This window comes from Drosophila obscura, unplaced genomic scaffold (assembly GCF_018151105.1).
Source record: "Drosophila obscura isolate BZ-5 IFL unplaced genomic scaffold, ASM1815110v1 contig_150, whole genome shotgun sequence".
Lineage (NCBI taxonomy): Eukaryota > Metazoa > Arthropoda > Insecta > Diptera > Drosophilidae > Drosophila > Drosophila obscura.
Genome location: NW_024542736.1, coordinates 11,634,890 through 11,654,559, shown reverse-complemented (window position 1 = coordinate 11,654,559; position 19,670 = coordinate 11,634,890). Strand labels below are relative to the sequence as shown.

The window sequence follows — 19,670 nt, the reverse complement described above, 5'->3', positions numbered from 1 at the left end:
CGTCTAGCGTCCAAGCAGTAAACACAGGCGATACAACACCCATGCCAGCAGAAACCCATGCCGCGGGGGCAAGTTGTCGATGGCGAATCTGGGACTTTGTCGGCGGCACGGCACGAGACTGCGACAAAAGTCAAATTTTGTAGATTGCAATAAATCAAATAGCAATTACACGAAATTAGGCATGTTTTCTCAATTTTGCACACACACACAGGCAGACAGGGAGGGAGGCAGATAGGGGGGTGGGCTGGTAAATGCGTGGCACAATCCTCAATCCGCATCCCACATGGAGCATTAATTGCAGCAGCTGGGCAACGGCAATGGCAGCGACAACAACGGTGTTTTTGGGCCACATCCCCAGACCCAGCACCAGTCCCAGCCCCTGGCCAGGCTTGGCAATTGGTAAAAGGGTTCAAAGCGGCAACTTGAACTTGTCTGGCGGTGTCTGCGGTGGTTGCTGCCTCCCTCTCTGCCTCTGGTGTGGGCGGCAGCATATGTGGCAGCTTTCTAATTATGTAAACTTCTTGCTGCCACCAATGTTGCTGCTGTTGCTGTTGTTGGTGATTGCTTGGCTAGTTGCAATTTTCCCAGCCACAGCCACAGCAGCAGCAGAGGCAGCAGCTGCAACAAGCCCAAAACGCCGCCGGCCCTGACCATGGCCATGACGGGAACGACAACGAGGACAACGGCGACAACAGGCAGACAAACAGAGGGACAGAGGGACAGAGAGACAGACAGACAGGCAACTAGCCCGTACCGTACGTACATATAACATGCAGCAGAACCAATCCTGACCAGAACCCAGACCAGATCTGTTCCTGTTTCCCCGCTGTTGCTGTAGCCTGTAGCTGGAGTGCGTGCTTCAAGCATATTTATCTTATTTCTGCAACGTTTTGGATTTTTATTACAAATCAATTGAAGCATCATTAGCATAATTTATACAAAGCGTTCGCTTAATGAACCTCCATTGGGGTGCGGTTCGACTCGGTTGCGGTGACTCTGGCGGTGCAGGGCCCGAGAGTTGTTAGACTTGAGCCTGGGATCTGGTTCAGCCCATTCCAGAGATCCAAACAACTCCCAGCCCGCAGCCTAATCACGATCATCAGTCAAATGGTAAATCCGCCGCTCCAAACGGCGCCCTGACACTTTGACTTGTCTTGTCTCTTGGCCTGACTTGAACCGTGGGGTGTGGAGGGGGGAGACAAGGGACAAGGCACTGCACTGCCTTCCTGGTGCCCCAAGCCCGAAGCCCCAAGCCCAAAATAGTCGGCTGGGATCGCTGTGGCTGTGGCTGGGACTGCGACGCGTATCGCGAACGGCGATCGGTCACGTAGCGGCGCGTTGGTGCAGCTCCGTGGCCAAATGTAGCGCCAATTGCTACGCATTTGCGAGCACCGAGGCGCCTATAACAAATGCCAATCGTGTCGTGGACGACGCCAGCGATATTTAATTGTTTCTGCGGCGACAACTTATCGGGGAATTCCAATCGGAATTTTTAATTTCTGCAAGGTCTGCAAGGCCTGCCGACTCCGCCACTTGGCGTCCTCCTTCTGCTCCTGGTCTGATGAGTGTCACTGCAGAATGCATAAAGGCGGCGGCGGCACTTGCTGGATCGTTGCCTCTGCCTCTGCTGTTCCTCCTGCTTCTGCTTTCTGCTGATGTTGCAGCTTTATGCAAATATGAGAGACGAGTCACAAAGAGCGAGGCGGGGCCAGCGTATTGGGCAGCATCTGAAAAGTTGGCCAACTGTAATTACCGGCCCCGCCTTCGCCTTCGCCCTCAGCCCCCCCTGCTGACAACTTTTTCACACCTGTTCAAACAAGTTAATTAACAGCTCACACAACTACTTATTAAAAGTGAAAAAAAACACACAAACGCCAGCACAGAGAAAGAAAAGAAGAGGAAGGGTAAAAAACTGAAACAAACAGCCGCGGAGAGCAGTGAGTGGAGAGTGGAGCGCGGAGAGCTGGCCCCCGAGCCTATGGGAAAGTTTCTAATTAAATGATTGTCATCTCTTGTGCGCCGAGCGCGTCTCTGTCCTGTCTCGCGCGATGGCCACTCGCTGGACAAATGAATGCTGACCACCGACGAGCAGCAGCTGGAGCTGGAGCTGGAACTGAAACTCAAGCTGATGCTGGGACCTGGGACAACAGAGGCAGCGCAAACTTTTGTCATTATGCAGGCGGAATGCGCAAAACAAAGCCAACAAAAAGCAGCAACAAACTGAAATTATTAGCACCGATGGAGGGGCAGAGTTGGAGTCAGAGTCAGTGCCAGAGCCAGAGCCAGACCAAGTTAAAGTCCAGTCCAGGTTTTTGCATAATCTGCTAGCCCAGGCCTCTCCCCATCTGTGCTGGCAATGAGGTCATCAGCGCCATCGTCCCATACATCATCCGCAATGAAGTGATTCCCCCAGCAAACAAACAAAACAAAACACACAAAAAAAAAAACATATTAAAAGTTGCCTTTTACCTTGTGGTTGGTTGGCTGTTTGGTCCACCGATTTGGGGGTGCTGCACAGGCGAAGGCGACAAAAAATTAACAGAGTTTCTGGCTGAGAGTTGGCTGGCATGCCGTGTGTTTGCCATTCAATTAATATAACTAATGGAAAAGCAGCTACACAGCTGAAACTTTGGCCAGGCTGGACTGCCTGGTGACTGCCAGTCCGAGCCGGGGCTCGAGCTGCATCTCAATTAAGCGAGAAATCTGAAAAGCTAAATCTCGAATCGGCCATGTAATGAAGTTGCTCCGATGTCGACGGTGGGTGCCAGCTGCTGTCGCTGTCGCAGTTGCTGTTGCTCTTTAAGGATTGGCAATTTATGATGAGCCAACAAGCAACGGACAGAGAGAAAATGTCAATATTATTAGATGAAGATTAGCCAGCAGCAGCAGTCCACTGCCAGTGGACCAGTGGACCAGTGGAGAGCCTTGACCGCTTGATTGGAACACTCCGCATAAGCTGGCCAAATGTCAGCAGTTCGGTGTGAGCCTCAGTAAGTCTTGAACTTCCATAGAACTAGAAACAGACTCAATCAAAGCACCCATTGACCTTTTTCTTAGCTCTCTTGCACAGTGGTAAGTCCCTCTTGTGTCTGGTGTGCTGCTCCTGGGCTTATGCAAATGTCCACTTTCTTTTCATTAGACTAAAAGCGGCTCCAATCCGGCCCGGCCCGGCCCGGCCTCGACTCTGGCCTGGCCTTCAGTAAATCGATGCATTTCAAATGGACTTGGAGGGGACTTCATTAAGCGACATCGGAGTGCAGTTTGCAGCACGCAAAAGTGAAACTTTACCCCTGTGGAGTGTGGAGTGTGGGTGGTGGCTGGGGGGTGGCTATCATATCCAAATGGTTCGATTTCAATGGTAACGGGAGGGGGAAGAAACAAGAAAAAAACAAGCGACAGCCAGCAAGGAAAGCGAACCAACCAAAAAAGGGTTAAAAAAGCAATAAATAAAACAAGTGGCAGCCACGGCGACAGCAACGATATTTGGAGAGTTAGGAGTAGGACGGAATGGCCAACGGACGAGCAGAGCAGACGAAGGGGAAGTGGAAGTGGATGGCTGTGACAGGCAAATCGCCAAACGAATACCGTGGGGGATGCTGCCTCCTGCCATCTCCTGCCACCTCCTGCCACCTCCTGCCATCTCCTGCCACCTCCTGTATGTGGCATTTTCATTTTGTAAATTTGTTTTGCTTGTTCCGTTTGGCTTCATTTCCGTTTCCTAGCTATCTCTCATTCTCAGTAGATTTTAATGCGAAGGCAGAACAAGTTTGTTTTTTTGTTCGTTTTCCATTTGCCAGAAAGCGAATGTCCACCCATTCCCAGTGCCACTCGCACTCCCAATCATTCCCTGTCGATAAGAAAGTGCGTGTGAAAAGGGTTCCCTGGCTGCATAAATTTGAATTATAATATTGCAATCCGCCGTACAGTTAACAGGCGGGTAGGCGGTGACTCCATCGTTGAGGATGGCTATGGACTGGTCAGGGCGCTGTCGCTGGCTGGGCTGCAATTTGTGTGCGGAATATGTTCCGGCATATATTATGGAGATTTCTTTCTTTCCGGCTGCTGCTGCTCTTGCCGTTGCTGCTGCTGTTGGGGTGCCATCCGATCCGATCCGATGACTTCTGCCAATGCATGATATAGTGGTGCGGGTGCTTCACATATCCAAGTGGGGATTTGCCTAAATCAAAAGTGCGTGCTCTTGAATTGATCAAGGTGGTTGGACCGGCCAAGTCAGTCAATCCCCAGTCCTCCCCCAGCTGCCCAAACTTGGCTCCGACCCTTCGGAGTTGTTGCTGTTTGCCTGGCTGTGGTTCTGCTTTCCGGATTCTGGGACCACGGATTTGTTTGCCAGCTTGTTTGTTTGGCAAGCGCCGTGATTTATGGCTCAAAGTTTTTGGCGTTTGTTGCTGGCTCCGTGAAGGAGCGCGTGCCAAGTCTTGGATTAGGCAATGGCCACAAAGCAAAGGGGTGGGAGTGGGTGCGGGTGTGGGTGTAGGTCACTGGTGGTGGAATGGCCATTAGTAGGGGATTCGCTTGGCCCGAAAATCCATGATGCGTGGCCAGCTTAGACGCAGCCAGACCGAAAGTGCAGAACATGACACTTGGCGTTTATGTTAATCACCTGGCTGAAAGCCCCCGAGCAGCTGCAGCCACAAGGAGTCACCACACCACACCGCCAGCTAGCTAGCTGGCTCCTCCTGCTGCTGCTGCTCCTCCTTGACTGGCATCTTCTTCTCCTTCTTCGCCTTGTTCTACACCAATGTTGACAATGACAAATACGCACACGAGTCCACGAGATTCAGCACCAGACACAGACCAAGACACAGACTAGCGAGTCCCCACCCCGATCCTAATGTATGCAACAGTCGGTGGGGCATGGGACATGGGGCAGGCAGATGGAGACACATTTGCACTTTTTGGCTAGCAGGAAAAGTACAGCTAATGAGTCGAATTGAACATCGCTTGAGAACTCATTAAACGCACCCAGCCCAGCCCAGCCCAGCCCAGTCGGACGGGCTAGTGGCCATCGCTATCCGAGAGCCAGCCAGGAGAGGAGATAATGATGAATTTCCATAAGTCGCAGCAACAGAACGCGACTCGCCCATTAATCTTGCCCCGACACGGCATGCTGATGGTGTCTGTGTGCCACGGCACCTCCTCTACCAAACGATGTTCTTCCCTGTGCTTCTCTGCTGCTCTGCTGTTGTGTGTGGTGCTGCCCGCTCTTGTGTTGTGTTGACATGCGTATGCGTTGTTAATTGCGAAAAAAAGGATTACCAGCAGACATCCACTCGCATGGCCCCGTCAGCGTTTAGAAAGTTTAATTTCGCCAATAGCTCTTGAGATTAGCATAAGCGATGGCAATATATGCATTTACGCGGTAAATAAGTGGAGAAATATCAATGAAAAATCTTAAGCAGATCGCAGGAAATATTTCTTCTTCATTTCTTGAGAGCTGAAAGTCCACTGAAAATCTTACCTTTGGGGGGAAAGAAATAAAATCATAAATCTCCAATGGAAGCTCCCTGGAACAATTCAAAGCAAAAGTAAAATATATTGGAAAATCCCACAGATGATCAGAGAGACCAGCAGCACCCTCGCATACGCGCATTCGAAATTACTTTTCCCTTAATTAGCTGCAATATGAATGGGATTATTGTGCAGTTCCCAGCCACATTGCGCTGAGCAACCCCTGCAGGGCCCCTGCAACCCACATAATCCGCCTCATATTGGCCACATCGAACGTAATCAGGTTTCGGTAACTCTAGCCAAAATCCATCGATAACACTTCAATGGTCGTTTTCTTCTTTCGCCATTCGCCATTCGCCCCTCTCCATTGAAACGTTTTAAATTTCCTTCCGAAATGCCCAAAAACCTTCTGGCCGCAGACAATCCGGCAGTCTGACAGTCTGACAGCCTGACACTCCAGGGCACAATGCACGCCTCTCGATAATTAGTAGACATGCCCATTTAGAGGTTGCCCTTTCGCCACAGAGAGAGAAAGATGGCCAAGGGTAAGGGTAAGGGTAAGGGACCCAGAGACGAGGGATCAAGAGCGGTCCGTAGCAGACCGGAACGCGGCATAAGGACAGCCGATGACCATTTCGGTCACGACATAAATCGTGTGTCGGAGCGTCGTTTGCAATTAGCAGCGTTACGTTGTCGAACTCTTAATCAAAAGTATTGGGGGGGGGACCCCGAAACCCCTCTCGTGTCCTTTTATGGCACCATCCCACGCACACACACACAAACACACACATACTGGCAGTGAGAACAAAAACAAAAACAAGAGAGCAACAGCAACAGCAAACAGCAAACATGCGGATGTCCTCTGACACTTCCTGTTTTTCTTATTCACTGATTTTTATTCGCTGTTTGAGGATACGCAAATGACCCATTTGGGGGATGTTATTACAACGGGCCAACCAACCAACCAACCCAGCACAACACAACACAACCCACCGACACGACGACGACGACGTTGCTCCTTATCCCTCCACCCACTCCTTCATCCCTCACCCCGCTGGGCCATGGCCCCTGCCGACTTGGCCCCGGCTTTGGGTTTGGCATAACGGCACATGCCAAATGGTCCCATAAAAAGGATAAAGAAATTATTTTCACATTGAATACAGCAAGAGAGAGAGAGAGAGAGGGAGCGAGAGCTGCCATGAGATAAGAAAGAGACACAGAGAGGCTGTTAGGAGCAGAGAAAGCGAGAGAGAGAGAGCGAGAGATCTGAACTAAATCCATTGATGTAATTTTTACAGCATTTTGCGTCTTACTTCTTGAGATTCTGTGGCGCCGTTCCACTCCACTCGACACTCCACTCGACTGCCTGGATCCTTGGATCCATTCCATTCTCCTTCAATCTTTTTTCTTGCCCGAAACGAGCGCGCGGGGAGCTGTTTTGTGTGATATTATGACGGGAGGGGGCGAGCTTTGAGATTCTTTAATAGTTTGTTGTTGTTCCTGCTGTTATTGTTACTGTTATTTCTGCGGCATTCTGTTGCGGTCAGAGGTTGCGCATACGCCACGTGGCAAGGCGTCTCAGGTTCGCTCCTGCTGCTGCTACTGCTGCTGCCACTGGAGCGAGAACGAGCCAAAGTCAATGCGAAAAATTGCAACGCGTGCCAATAATTAAGTCGTCGTCGTCGTCAGCCGCCTGAGACCCGCTCCCAGTGCCAGTCGCTCGCCAGCATCTCAGTTTCCGACGCCAGCAGGGACCTCAGGCCGATGAACAACCCTTTTGAGGCACTGCCTTTGTGTGGCAGGGCATCAAATTGCAGGCCCCTTGCTGCAGTTGGTGTCCCTTTGTTAGACGACCTCACCAGGTTACTCGCCGAGTGTCCTTCTGGCCATTGTGCTGCTGCTGCCATTGTTGTGGGTGATGTTGCTGTTGTTTGCGTTAAATTTTTGGTATACGCCCTTTGTTGTTGCCTGCGCTTTTGTCTGGAAATTCTAAAAATTAAATGCACAAAAGGCGGATTTTATTTCATCAACAAAACGGGAAACAGCAGCTTCTGTTGTTTGTTAAAGCATCGCCCACGCAACAGCAGCAGCAGCAGAAGGAGACATTTTTTTATGCTCTGCTCAGTGAGCACAGCCCACAGTTGCCTGTCCTCCATCCTTCCTGGCTTCCTACTAGTCTTCCTGCCATTCTCCGCAGGCAGTGGCAGAGCCAGAGCCAGGCACAACAACAGTTCGAGAAACAGACGTTCCACTCAACGCAGCTGAGCTCTCCAGCACTACAGCACACCACACACCATACCATACCATCCTATGGCATCGCATAACTACCGTCTCATACCATTTCTATTTCCATTTGGTTCGAGCGGATCTGGACACAAAGGTAGGGCACACACAGCACACAGCACACAGAACACCGTAAACTGGAAACTGAAAACTGCAAAACTGAAAACTGCTGCGCTTTGCATTGTTTTCATTTCGGACTCCAGTTTCGAGGGGATTTTCCAGTAGGTTTATTTATTTTTTCCTGCTCTTCCTCTACCATTTTGTTGTTCCCGAGTGCAATCTCCTTTGAAAGGGTCCTGCAGGAATGACAGTGGAGGGAATTTGAATTTGTTCCGAAAACATACGCTAAATGTGGTGGAGGTGGGGCCGGTGCCGGTGCCATGTGATATATCGTTGCTTATGCAATCGAGTGTTGGCATATTTGCTCGAGTGGCATGCAACGTGCCCGAAGAGGGCTTACTTTCTGGATCTGTTGCTAGCACAATCGTTCACTTGATTGTCAATCCGTAAAGATTTGGCTGAGTGCTGCACCTGGTACAGTCTCAGCCATAGCCCTATGCCCATGCACATCCCACCACAGTTCCCCTCTTAGGGGTCAGTCGTAGCAGTTTCGGGCTCCCATCCGAAAGTTTCAGCTGCCGGGAGCACTTAAGTAATTGTAACTACTTGGCCTGACTGATATTGCCTATTTCACAAATTATTATGAGGCCCATTTGGAGGCACATTCCCCCTGCCTCTGCCCCTGTCGCCGTCGCCGTCGCCAGCCCACACTTACGCCGGCAGTCCCCAGGCAGAGCAGAGCTGTTGTTACGCCTGTTGTTTAACGGCTTGATGCCAAAAAACGACGCCAACGATGGCTATGAGCCTCATCGCATTCAATTATTTCGGCATTGTGTTTTCCTTTTGCCATCTCTGTCTTACCCCCTGTATACCGCCCGCCAGCCTGCTCTCTATCTGTGTCTGTTTCTGTGTCTGCCTTTCAGTCTAACTGTTACCCGGGAAAAAAGCAAACGCCCGCAGCCTGATAGTGGGTGGCAAGTGGCAGTGGAGGAGGTGGAGTCTGGGCAGGCTGAACTGAAGGTTGAATTGGTGCTGGGAACTGTTTCGGTGCGTACGCCGGAGTTTAATCTTATCGCCGTGCTAAGATCGCCTCGTACACATTCGGGGTCCAGAACTACTTCATTTGACTCCAGCTTCCCTTGGCCCCTGTGCTGTCTCCCCTCCACCCAGCCGGCGGAGTGCGGGAGCGTATTGCATAATTTCACAATTTTCCATTTGATGCTCGTTTTGTGCCCTGCCGCCGTCGAGATGTTTGTCTAATCAACTGTCATTTGTTTGACGTTTCCCTCAGGGAAGACACCAACGACAACTCTGGCTGAGCAAGAGGATGAGGTCTGTAGGACTGTGGGTCTATAGCACTGGATTGAGGCTTAGGTGGTGGAGTGTTGGGGTGGGGTGTGGAGGGAATATGACGACGCACTGAGACCAGGAACAACGCACCAGGACGCAATGCACAGCATCGTGAGCAGTGCCACTCTTGTTGATTGCTGCGGGGTGTGCTTCGTGCTGTGTGGGTTGAGGGGGAGACACAGAGACACTGGCTACAAAAAAGTTAAAAGCTAAATGTGTGGTGCCTTTTGCCGTTGCCGTTGCCTTCCCCTCCCCACAGCTCTCTTTCCGCCAGCGACAATGACAGCGAAACGTAAACGCAAAGCCAAATGTTGTTTTCAGTGAATTTGATGACTTTTATGTGCGCTCCGACAAGAGATCAGCCGTTTAAGATGTCCGTGGGGTGGCAGTGGCCCATTGTCATCCGGCGATTGTTGGTTTTACGGTTACTGTTTGCTTGTCGGCGGTTTAGATCGTTTTGTACGGCTTGTTTGCCGGCCACGGCAATTGGCCTAAGGCGCTTAAACTGAAATGATTTCTAATTAGCCAGCACTGGCTGAGGCACACCTGGGAGTAGAATTTCCTGACGCGGCTTAATCGATTATGGGCATCCTTCGCAATGGGTATTGGGGATTATCTTTCCTCTATTTCTATTGGATTTATTTGCTCCTGCTGCAGATCACCTTTGTCGCCGTTTGTCTTGGCCCTGCTCATTAGCCGAACGTGATGAGATTCTCGCTTGGCCCTCGCATTGTGCCACATAAATTCCAATTATGTCAAATGTAATATTTTAATAAACACTTTCGCAAAGGCCGCGCCGCACCGCACCGCAGCGCGGCGAGGAAAGTGGTGGAGCGCAATAAATCTTTTGGCTCTTGGCCGTGTCAGAACGGGCAAGCGGCGCAATTAATTAACGCCTCATTAAAACTCGAACCCAAACCCAAACCCGAAACCGACTCCGACTCCGTAGCCGTACTCGTGCACGTAGCGGGCCAGCCACACTCTCAACGGTGGCCGAAATACAAAAAGAAAAAAAAAAACAAACAAACTTTTCTCAACGAATGTGGGAAAATGCCAAAGCAGGCAGGCTGTCAGGCAGGCAGGCCATGAGCTTTGTTTGCCAACCCAACCCAACCCATTGGCTTGGCCGGCCAGGTAATGGTAATGGACCAGGAGAGATCACTCCAGCACTGTTCTTGTGGCTTGGGCGAACCTTATCGATGGCTCAATCGCCTGGCTGACTGGCTCACATAATGGCTTGATAAAGAGTTGCCCGACAAGCCGCGCAGGGTTGGTGGGAGGGTGCGGGGGCTCCAACTCCCAGTTGTAACATTGAAAATCAGCTCAAATTGCCATTAAGATTTTTGGCTTAGCATAGGTAGATAGGCAGGTCTCTGGCAGGATTGCATCGCTTTTGTGGCGAGCAGCAGGACCAAAATGAAGTTGCTTTGCCGGCCAGGATTGGTGCGGTAACTGTTCAAAGGGTTGCTCTGGCTCCCACTGCTGCTGCCTCCATCTAGCATTCCCAGGGGCGACATTTTGCGTTTTGGTTTATGCGTCAGATGGGCCCAAAGCAAAAGAAGCCGTCGCCGTCACCGTCATTGTCTTGACTTGGCATCGCCATTGCCTTTTTCCGCTTCTTGGCTGCGAGAGGGTTTTCTTCTCTGATATTTACCCTTTTTTTTTTGCTTACTCCGATTTTTATATACATAAAAAATTGCATTTTTAATTATCAGCTACGCGCCCGCAGGTTAGAAAACTAATTCCACAGCAACCCCAAGATGCTTGGGACGAGCTGTCGTTCGGGTTGAATTACGAGTGTGCGGCAGACAGGATACCCCCTGGTATCATGGCTGGATGGTGATGGGAAGGGGAAGGTCTGCGCTCGGTTTGGGGATCCTTTAATGGAGGGCTGTCCCACCTGACGGCATTGATTTGCCTTGTAGAACATCGGCAATTATTGAACTTTCAACGGGAAAATTTGCATAGAAAGGTGCTCTAATTGAATCCGCCCCAGCAAAGGATTTCCTCTCCCCCGGCCCCCACCACCAAAAGGAAATGCTGGAAAATTAAAAAAAAAGAAAAGAAACGAGGGAAATAGAAAAGCTGCTTTCCCCACTCCCACTCCCAGCACTTCCTTCTGCTCTCCTGCTTCGGCATGGCTCTGGCTCTGGGTCGGGGGCAGACTCCGTAATAAGAAATTCAAATAAACCGCGCGCTGTCATCTTAAGCTTTGCCACGCCTTCTACCAACGCACGCCCCAAAGTGGCACAGCCCCCCAGTCTGCCAACCGCCAACCGCCACCCGCTCCACTCTCCACTCTCCAATCCCCTCTCCAGCCCAGACCCAGTATTGTGGGTTTGGCTAAACTCGAGCTTAGCTGCTTTGGCAGTGCCCGCATTGGTCCTCGTCCTCGTGCTGCTCCTTCTGCCTGCTCTGCGCTCGTCCTGCTCTCGTCGTGGCCCTCGACGTGGCCTGCGCTCAGCGTCCTTGCGTACTTTCCAGTCGACAGGATTTCTCAAAGATAAGGGAATTGCTCTGTCAAGTAAAGTGATATATGGTCCGAAAGGACTTCAATTTATACAATTTCTCTTATTTTTTCGCTACTTTTTGCGTTTGCTTTTTTCACCATCTCCTTCTGCGTTCCCTTTTTGCCTCCCCCCACCCCTCTGCTGTTGTTGCTGCTGCTGGTGTTGATATTGGGTTCAGCTCCGAGGATGGAATCCGTTCCATTGGATGCCGGGATGCCGGGCTGCTGGAGTCCTTTCTTGGGGCTCGGGATCCGGGATCTGGGGTCTGGGGTCTCGGGTCTGCTGCGTGCTCGACAAAAATGCGAATTTGCGAGTTTAGTTTATTTTTCTGCTTTTAGACAATTTTCATTTATTTGTTGTTGCTTTTGGGGGGTCCGGGCCGGGGAAAAGGCAATACGTTAAATGGGAAAATAGGAATTCATGACCTTCGGTGTGTGCTATAATTTAATACACTACATCCAGCATACAGCATCCAGAATCCAGCCAAAGGATATTCATGCAATACGTTTTCAGCCTGGTCGAAAGGAGTCACCGAAGAGTTTGATCCTGTAGATTAACTGAGTGCAAGTGGAAATGTGCAAACAGAATGAAATAGAGCAGGGGCAAAAGTCGTTACCCAGAAAGAGTTACTGGACAGGAAAAAACATGTAATTGGTGTACACAAAATACGAACATATAGATGGAGTTTTTTGTATCATTTTTATCAAGGTATCTTCTGTTTTTGTTCTTAGCGTTCATTAAAATTGGTCTGCATACATATTTATTATTCTTCAGCTGTGTTTCGAAACTGAGTAGCCGCCTCTTACCCTACAAGAGCGCGCTAAGTGCTCAGGCACCTCCAAACGGAGGCTCCTAATGGATATTTACAACAAAAAAATCCACTGGGCTGTAAAGTGGAAGGAAACATTTTAAATGACAAACAAATAAGGCCAAGCATCTGCTTAAGTCGCTGCACTGAGAAAATTAAATAAATAATTTAAAAATAAAATGAAAATAAATATTAAATTTTATAATTAAAAGCCTATGTGAGAAAAATAATGAAAAGAGCATTTAATAATCGAATTTCAAATTTGGAAATTCACTATTAGGAAATTTATAGCCTTCCGTCAAAGTGGTTTTAGCGCTTTTGTGATGATCTCTTCTAAGATTAAAGATGGAACAATTCTCAGTACAGATAAAGAGAGAAAAACTCGATCATCAGAAACCGGAATATCCACTGATTCAAATCAATTGTCTATCGATTCCCACTAGAATTTTATCCAGCACAGTGTCAAGTTTATGAAGTCCAAATTAATCCAGCCGCACGGAAAAATAATTAAATACTTTCAGAAAGTGGAAGAAATATAAGAAAAATATCAAATGGATTTTAAACCAATAAAATGTAATCTAAATAAATAAAATTGCAATAAGCAAAATATCCATTAAAGAGTTTGAAATAACCAAAAAATTCATTAAAGAGTTTGCTGCGAGATTCAGAAATTGCTTTCTGGTCTGATTTTCGCGCAGTGCAGCTGCTAACTCAATAGAGAGAAAAGAAATTGCCAAACGAAACAGAAATATGTATTTTAATTTTAATAAATAAGCAAAATGGCGACTCGCAGATTTATGCGGCTGAGCCCCAGCCACCGACGCCGCCAGTAAATGGAGTAGACGACAATAACGACAACATCCAAGGAGGAGAGGGGTTTCTGGGCTGGGTGCTGGCTTATGGGCATGGGATATGGAACCAATTTACGAAACGAAGCATTCAGAAGGACACAAACAACAAACGGGAAAAAAAACAACAAGAAAAAGTCGCGACTCTGCTGGAAGATGAACCTCAAATCAAGCCCGAAATGAATAACTTGGTGAATGGCATCGCTGTCGGGAGCTGAGGACTCTGGACTCTGCCCTGAACTGGTTTGAACTGCTGTGGTTTGGTTTGGTTGGGTCTGAGTCCTGGTCCTGGTGCTGGTCCTGCCACTGATGCTGATGCTGAGTCTCTCCTAGAGCAGTCGAAAGGAGCTGTCAGCGACAGGCCAGCGAGATGCGTGTCTGCAATTGACGGACGCATTGTGCGGCGGCTGTTTTAGGACTGAGCCAACAAAGGAGCTTACACTCGCGCAACAGGGGCCGCCCCCATCCCCCATGCTAAGGTGGTTGTGGCGGTGGCATGCCAAGGGGGTGGCTTCTGCAAAAATTTCGGCCAAAGCATCCGAAGCACTTCGATTGCTTTAAAAGCAGCAAAAATAAAGCAGTCAGCCATAAGGACACAAAGACACAGACATCCCATCCACACACCCAACCACCCACACACCCAACCACCCATCCACCCACACATACTTAGCAGTATATTGTACGTATATATAATATATATTCTGCGCAGGATATTGTCGATGGCACAGACAAACGAATTTGCGTTAAATTATAATTAGAATTTCTTTTTTATAGGCAATCATCTCTCCCGCTCGTGTGGGTGTTGTCTGCCCCCGTTTGCTGTTGTTGTTGCTGCTGTTGTTGCTGCTGTTGTAATGTGTCCTTGGGGCGTCGTTTAATTGCTTTTACCAATTTGATTTTCAAGTGCCATTAAGCCAGGCACGCCCCACATGCCACAGTAGCACACCCAACCCACAACCCGCCTGCCCATTGCTCGCCCGCATGTGGTGGAAAAACGAAAAGCGAAAGCGAACCCGAAGCCGAAGCCCTGGAAAATGGAGGGAAGTGAAAGTAACCCGCGTGCTTCAATTAATTGGAAAATGAATGAAGCGGCGGCGACGGCGACGGCGACCACTCGCCTTTGTCTGTTTTCGGGGCAGCTCGAACTCCGCTCAATGGGAACCTCCGTGCCGCCGCCGCCGCTAGTGACTTTTGCAGTGGCAGTTGCAGTGGCATCTCCGAGCGGAAAATTCCTCGAGCCGCCATAATTAATTGCGTGTGTTCGGGCTGGGCTGGGCTGGGCGGGAAAAATTATTAATTGCCACAACTGGCAACTGTCGCCATGTTTGTTGCTTTTGCAGGCAGCCAAACTGACGCTGTCGTCGCGTTGTATTTTCAACAGAATTCTGACAGAAGTCTGCTCCTCGTTCCACGTTTCTTTGCCCCGCCCCCTCCCCCAGTGCCGTGCCCATGCCCATTCTCCTACCCATTGCCATGTCATAAGTCGTATGCAACACAGCGGCTAATTGTTAGCAGCTTCCTTTGGTCACACAGGCTCCTGGCCCCCCATGCCCCATGCCCATGCCCCATGCCACACCACACTGCCTGGTGGCTTATTAATAGAAAATTAAAGCAATTATCAGCGCGAGTACAACAAAAAGCGGAGGAAAGCTGAAAATATGGCAAAGAGATCGACTGGCTCTGCCGTGCATGAGTAATTCAGAGCCACATGGGTAATACGAATGACAAAAACACAGGCACACATGCCACAGCAGCAACAGCAGCAGCAACAGCAAATGGCAACAGCAGCCTGAGGCAGGCAGGCAGGGAAAAGACTTCTGTGCCGCTTCGTTGCATTCCGCATGAAATTAATTACTTTTGGCACTTTTCATTGAGCAAACACATTCTTTTTTTTTTTTGGTGTTGCTGGCTCCTTTGACTGCTGCTCGGGCTGCTGCTGCTGTTGTTTCATTCAGGGCCCCAAAATGAAAAATTGTTGTAAAAATTAATTACGCGCCAAACGCAGTCACAGCCTCAGAGGCAGGCAACAAAAACAAGAAGAAGAACAGCAACAGAAACAAGAAAAAGGAAAGAGAACAACTGCAATCGCAAGATATCTCCCCTAGAAGGAAAACCAGAAAACAAATCATCATTGGCTCGCTTCAAACACTCGCCAGCCAGCAAACCACTCAGGAATTCATTCATTCATTCGTTCGTTTGTTCGCCGCATCCGCATCCATCCATCGATGGCACATCCGTCCAGCAACGGCAACAGCAACAGCATCAGTTCGAGCTCCAGCTCTCCAGCTGCATCTCTGTCCATCTCTCCATCTATTATCCATCTCAACGCTCTCAGCGCTGGTCGGCACTTTCAATGCAACCTCGAGCGCAGGCTAATTAAAGTGGTGTCCACCCACCGAATGGCGAGGCCATGCCATCACCCCAGCCATAACATTCGTCCATCCAACACCACGGCCAATGTCCAACAACTTGGTCAAGAGTCCAACTGTCCAACTGTCCATCTGTCTGTCAGCGCCCTGACATTGCCACTCTGGCACTGGCACTGGCCCTGTCTCTGGCACTGGCCCTGTCCCTAGCCTTGGCAATGGAACTGCTCTGATGGAGTGAAGCCTGCCGTTCGGAGCGGCACTTTTGTTGCAACTTTCGTTGCGACTGCTTTCAATTTGCGATTTTTATGCGATTTTTGTTACTCTTCGGACATAACATATCCAATAGCTATGAGCCCTGGGCTGCGCTACACGAGACTGGGGCATAGGCGAAACAACAGAAAACGGGGAAACATATCGCGTTGCCTTATGTGTCGATTCAGAAAGCACTAATTTAGAGTTGGGAAAGAGGAAAGAAGGGAATCTAAACCCTTCCACGAAGTAGCGCACTCGCAATGTCCCACTAGCCGGATGAGGTCCGGTCGGTCCCCTTGCACTATCCTTCATATAGCTATCCCGTTTTACGACTCAGCGGCTGACGCTTCACATATATTTATTAAGACTTAAGGCCCGCACTTGAAGACTTTCTTCCCTCCCCACCCCCTCAGACAATCCATACCGCAGCGGCGAGAGAGATGGCAAAACCCTCGTCATAATTATATTTTTGTTTTATGGCCTGCAAAAGTGACCAGCCCACCAAAACGTCTCGAGCCCTGTGCCATAAAACAGAAACTGTTGCATAAATGACACCTAGACAGGATGGTGGGATCCTGGTCGAAATACAATGGGGCGCAGTGAGGGGCGCGCCTGCTGAGGGGTGCCAGCAGTTTATTAAAAGCGTTTTCCGTTTTGCCGACAGTTGGGTGGTGAGGAGAGGAGAACTGGGCGGGGAGGGGTTGGTGGTGGCATATTGGGGGCTTGGGTTCGGAAATAATTCAAATAAATTGACAGCCGCACATTACGCAATGGCCTCGTTGCAGCAGAAGGAGCAGCCAGAATGCAACGTTGCACTTTCCGAATGACCACAAAAACACGAACCCCAGCACCAATGCAACAACCAAACAACCAACAGCCAATAGCAGCAACAGCAACAACAACAACAGCAACAGCAACAATGAGAGCCAGAGCCAGCGCAACATGCACGGAGAATGCAGAGACAAATCTAATTGCCGAATGCAGTCGATGCGAAAGTGCAAAATCATGTCAACAGCAATTTTCCATTGTTAACTGTGTTGGCGACACCGAGAACCATAGAACCATATAGCCCAGAGAGCCCAGAGATGAACAGAGAGAGATGGAGAGCTAGAGAGACACAGAGCGCGAGAGAATGAGAATAGAAGTGAGCTGGCTGAGATGGGATTGGATGGCATGGGATGACATGGAATGGCACAGGGTTGGGTTGGGTTGGGACTGAGGGAAGCTAAGTGCAATGTACGTATACTTGATTATGGTTTTATTATTATCGAGGAGAACGAGAAAAGGAGAGAGAGAGAGCGCTGCCAGCTTCTCTTAGCCTTTTCTTTGGCTAATTTCGTAGAAAATCCCAGGCACTTAAATTTGAAAACTAAACCCAATCCCCCAGGCACTCATCCTTGCCGCAGTAGCAGCAGGAGCAGCAGCAGAAGCTGAGCACAGATTGCCACGTACAACTTAATGCGGTCTAAGTGCAATAATATTACTTTACTTCATTTATTTTGCGCAAAAATATAACAAAGATGTGACAGCCAGGAAGAAGAAGGAGCAGCAGCAGCAGCAGCATCCCATCCAAGACAACGACAAGGAATACAACGACAACGATGGTAACCAAGGAAGCCAAAGCTGATGCTGATGCAGGAACAGAATCTGCTTGCTGGATGCTGGAGCTGGATGCTGGAGCACGCAATAATGATGATGTCATTGTCAATGGTAGCGACAGCAACAACGATGTCACTCCACAGAGAAGCAAAGGCAGAGGCAGAGGCAGAAGCAGCAGTAGAAGCAGCAGCAACGATGTCAGGGGCTGGGAAGAGACCAAGCAGAGCAGCTGTAACTGAATTAAGCATTAAGTGCGGATATATAAACAACCCCACCGAAAAATCTCTCCATGTGTGTCCCATAGCTGTGTATCTGTGTGTGTATCTGTGTGTGTGGGTTGGAATGATCCAGCAAAGTTCGTCTTGAGCTAACGGAAGGAAGCATAAAATAAAATGCAAGGCAGCCACAAAAGCATCATCATCATAATCATCATCATCATACAGCATCTTCAGCTGCAGCTGCAGCAGCCTCATCCTCATCCTCTCAGCCTGCTCTCTTGCTCTTGTCCAGACAGCCAAAAATATGCAAAGATTTTATGAAATTATTATTGTGACTTTTATAATATGGCCCACACACAACACACAAGCAGAACAAACCCCATAAAGAAAAGCCATATAGCACTGGGAAATTTGTTGACATGCGCAGAGTGTTGGCCACAGACATTTGCAATTGTTGTAAAGTGTCTTGTTCTTGTTCTTATTCGACTGCAACATTTTCCATAGTTTTCGATATAAATTCTATTGTGTGCTTGTAGCTACATCTGCAATACGAAATGCAGATGCAAAACTTTCTCGTAGCTGTCCCCCCGTGCTGTACTTTTCAATACCTCTAGACAGCCTCGCCTCGCCTCGGCCCCTTGCTTTCCCATTCAAATGTACGAGTATTTGCTATTTTTCCCTTTGACAGCCACAACAGAAGACAGTGGGCGAGGGCGTGGGCGTGGCCGGACTGGCCTGCATTGACAGCATTTATATAAATTCTGTTGAAAGGTTTTTGTGTCAGGGAATGTAATTTTTGGCTGCGAGATTGCGGGGTTGGGTTGGACCACATCAAATGCCACTGAAGAAGAACAAACCATTTTTGATTGCAGTTAAATGCATTAAATCTGATTGGTTGCACATAGAAGTATGTATTTGCATATTAGTAGTCAGTCTTAATGACTAATTCAAAATTAAATTGCTTTTCGTTTGCGGCATTCACAGACTCACTCGTTTTAAAATAATTGAATTGAATTCCCTAAGCAGCGCCGGGCAGAAAAGTGAAAGATGCTTAAATTAATAATGGAAAATAATTTTAAATCATTTCTAAATCATTTCTGTCCTGGAATGGCAGCCTAACCCTTGGTTCTCTGGTTCCCAGCCACAACTCCGACTAAAATCCAGTGGGTAAGCGCCCGCAGGCACACTTCAGTCACTCAAACGGAGGAGATCTCTTCAAAATCCGAAGTGCACCATAATCTGATCATTTAATCTGCATTGGAAATCATTAAACGCATTAAAGTCAAGCAGGCACAGCGCATCCAAAAGTAACAGACAGCCGACGAGGGCCCGCAGAACGAGGCTGGAGCTGCCACAGAGGCAACCACCGAGAGGCAGGCCACAAAAGCAACCACACCACACCATACCATACCACACCACGCTTACTCGCTTACTCGCTTACTCGTATATGGACTATAATTTATGCCCGCCGATTGTTTCGAGCACATTCGCACACTTCACAATCTGTTCGAGTTACATTTTTATTGACAAATTGCGTTGATTTTTGCGCTCGCTGCGGATGAGGGCTCTGTTTCAGCCTCTGATGCTGATTCTGTTTCTGATTCGGTTTCTGGCTGTGGCTGTGGCTGTAGCTGTAGCTCGGGACCTGTGTCTGTCTGTCTCTGCTCTGCTCTGCTGGCCCAGCAGCATCGATGGCACTTCAAACTGAAAACGACCGGAACTAGCAATTGTCAATTTGATGATGCCTCCCGCACGGAGTCGAGCCATCGACAGCTCGACAATCAAGCAAACAAATTCAATTATGTAAATGTAGACATCAGCACAGACACGGAAACAGATACAGCGACAGCAACAGCAACAGATACAGATACTGGCAGATACTGGCAGAGATATGGATACAGATG

The 19,670-nt window shown here is 48.9% G+C and overlaps 1 pseudogene; it reads right to left on the bottom strand.

Annotated features, from left to right (window-relative positions):
* Positions 1-2,005: 2,005 nt before the first annotated feature.
* LOC111066499 lies at positions 2,006-4,032 on the bottom strand (annotated as a pseudogene).
* Positions 4,033-19,670: the final 15,638 nt, after the last annotated feature.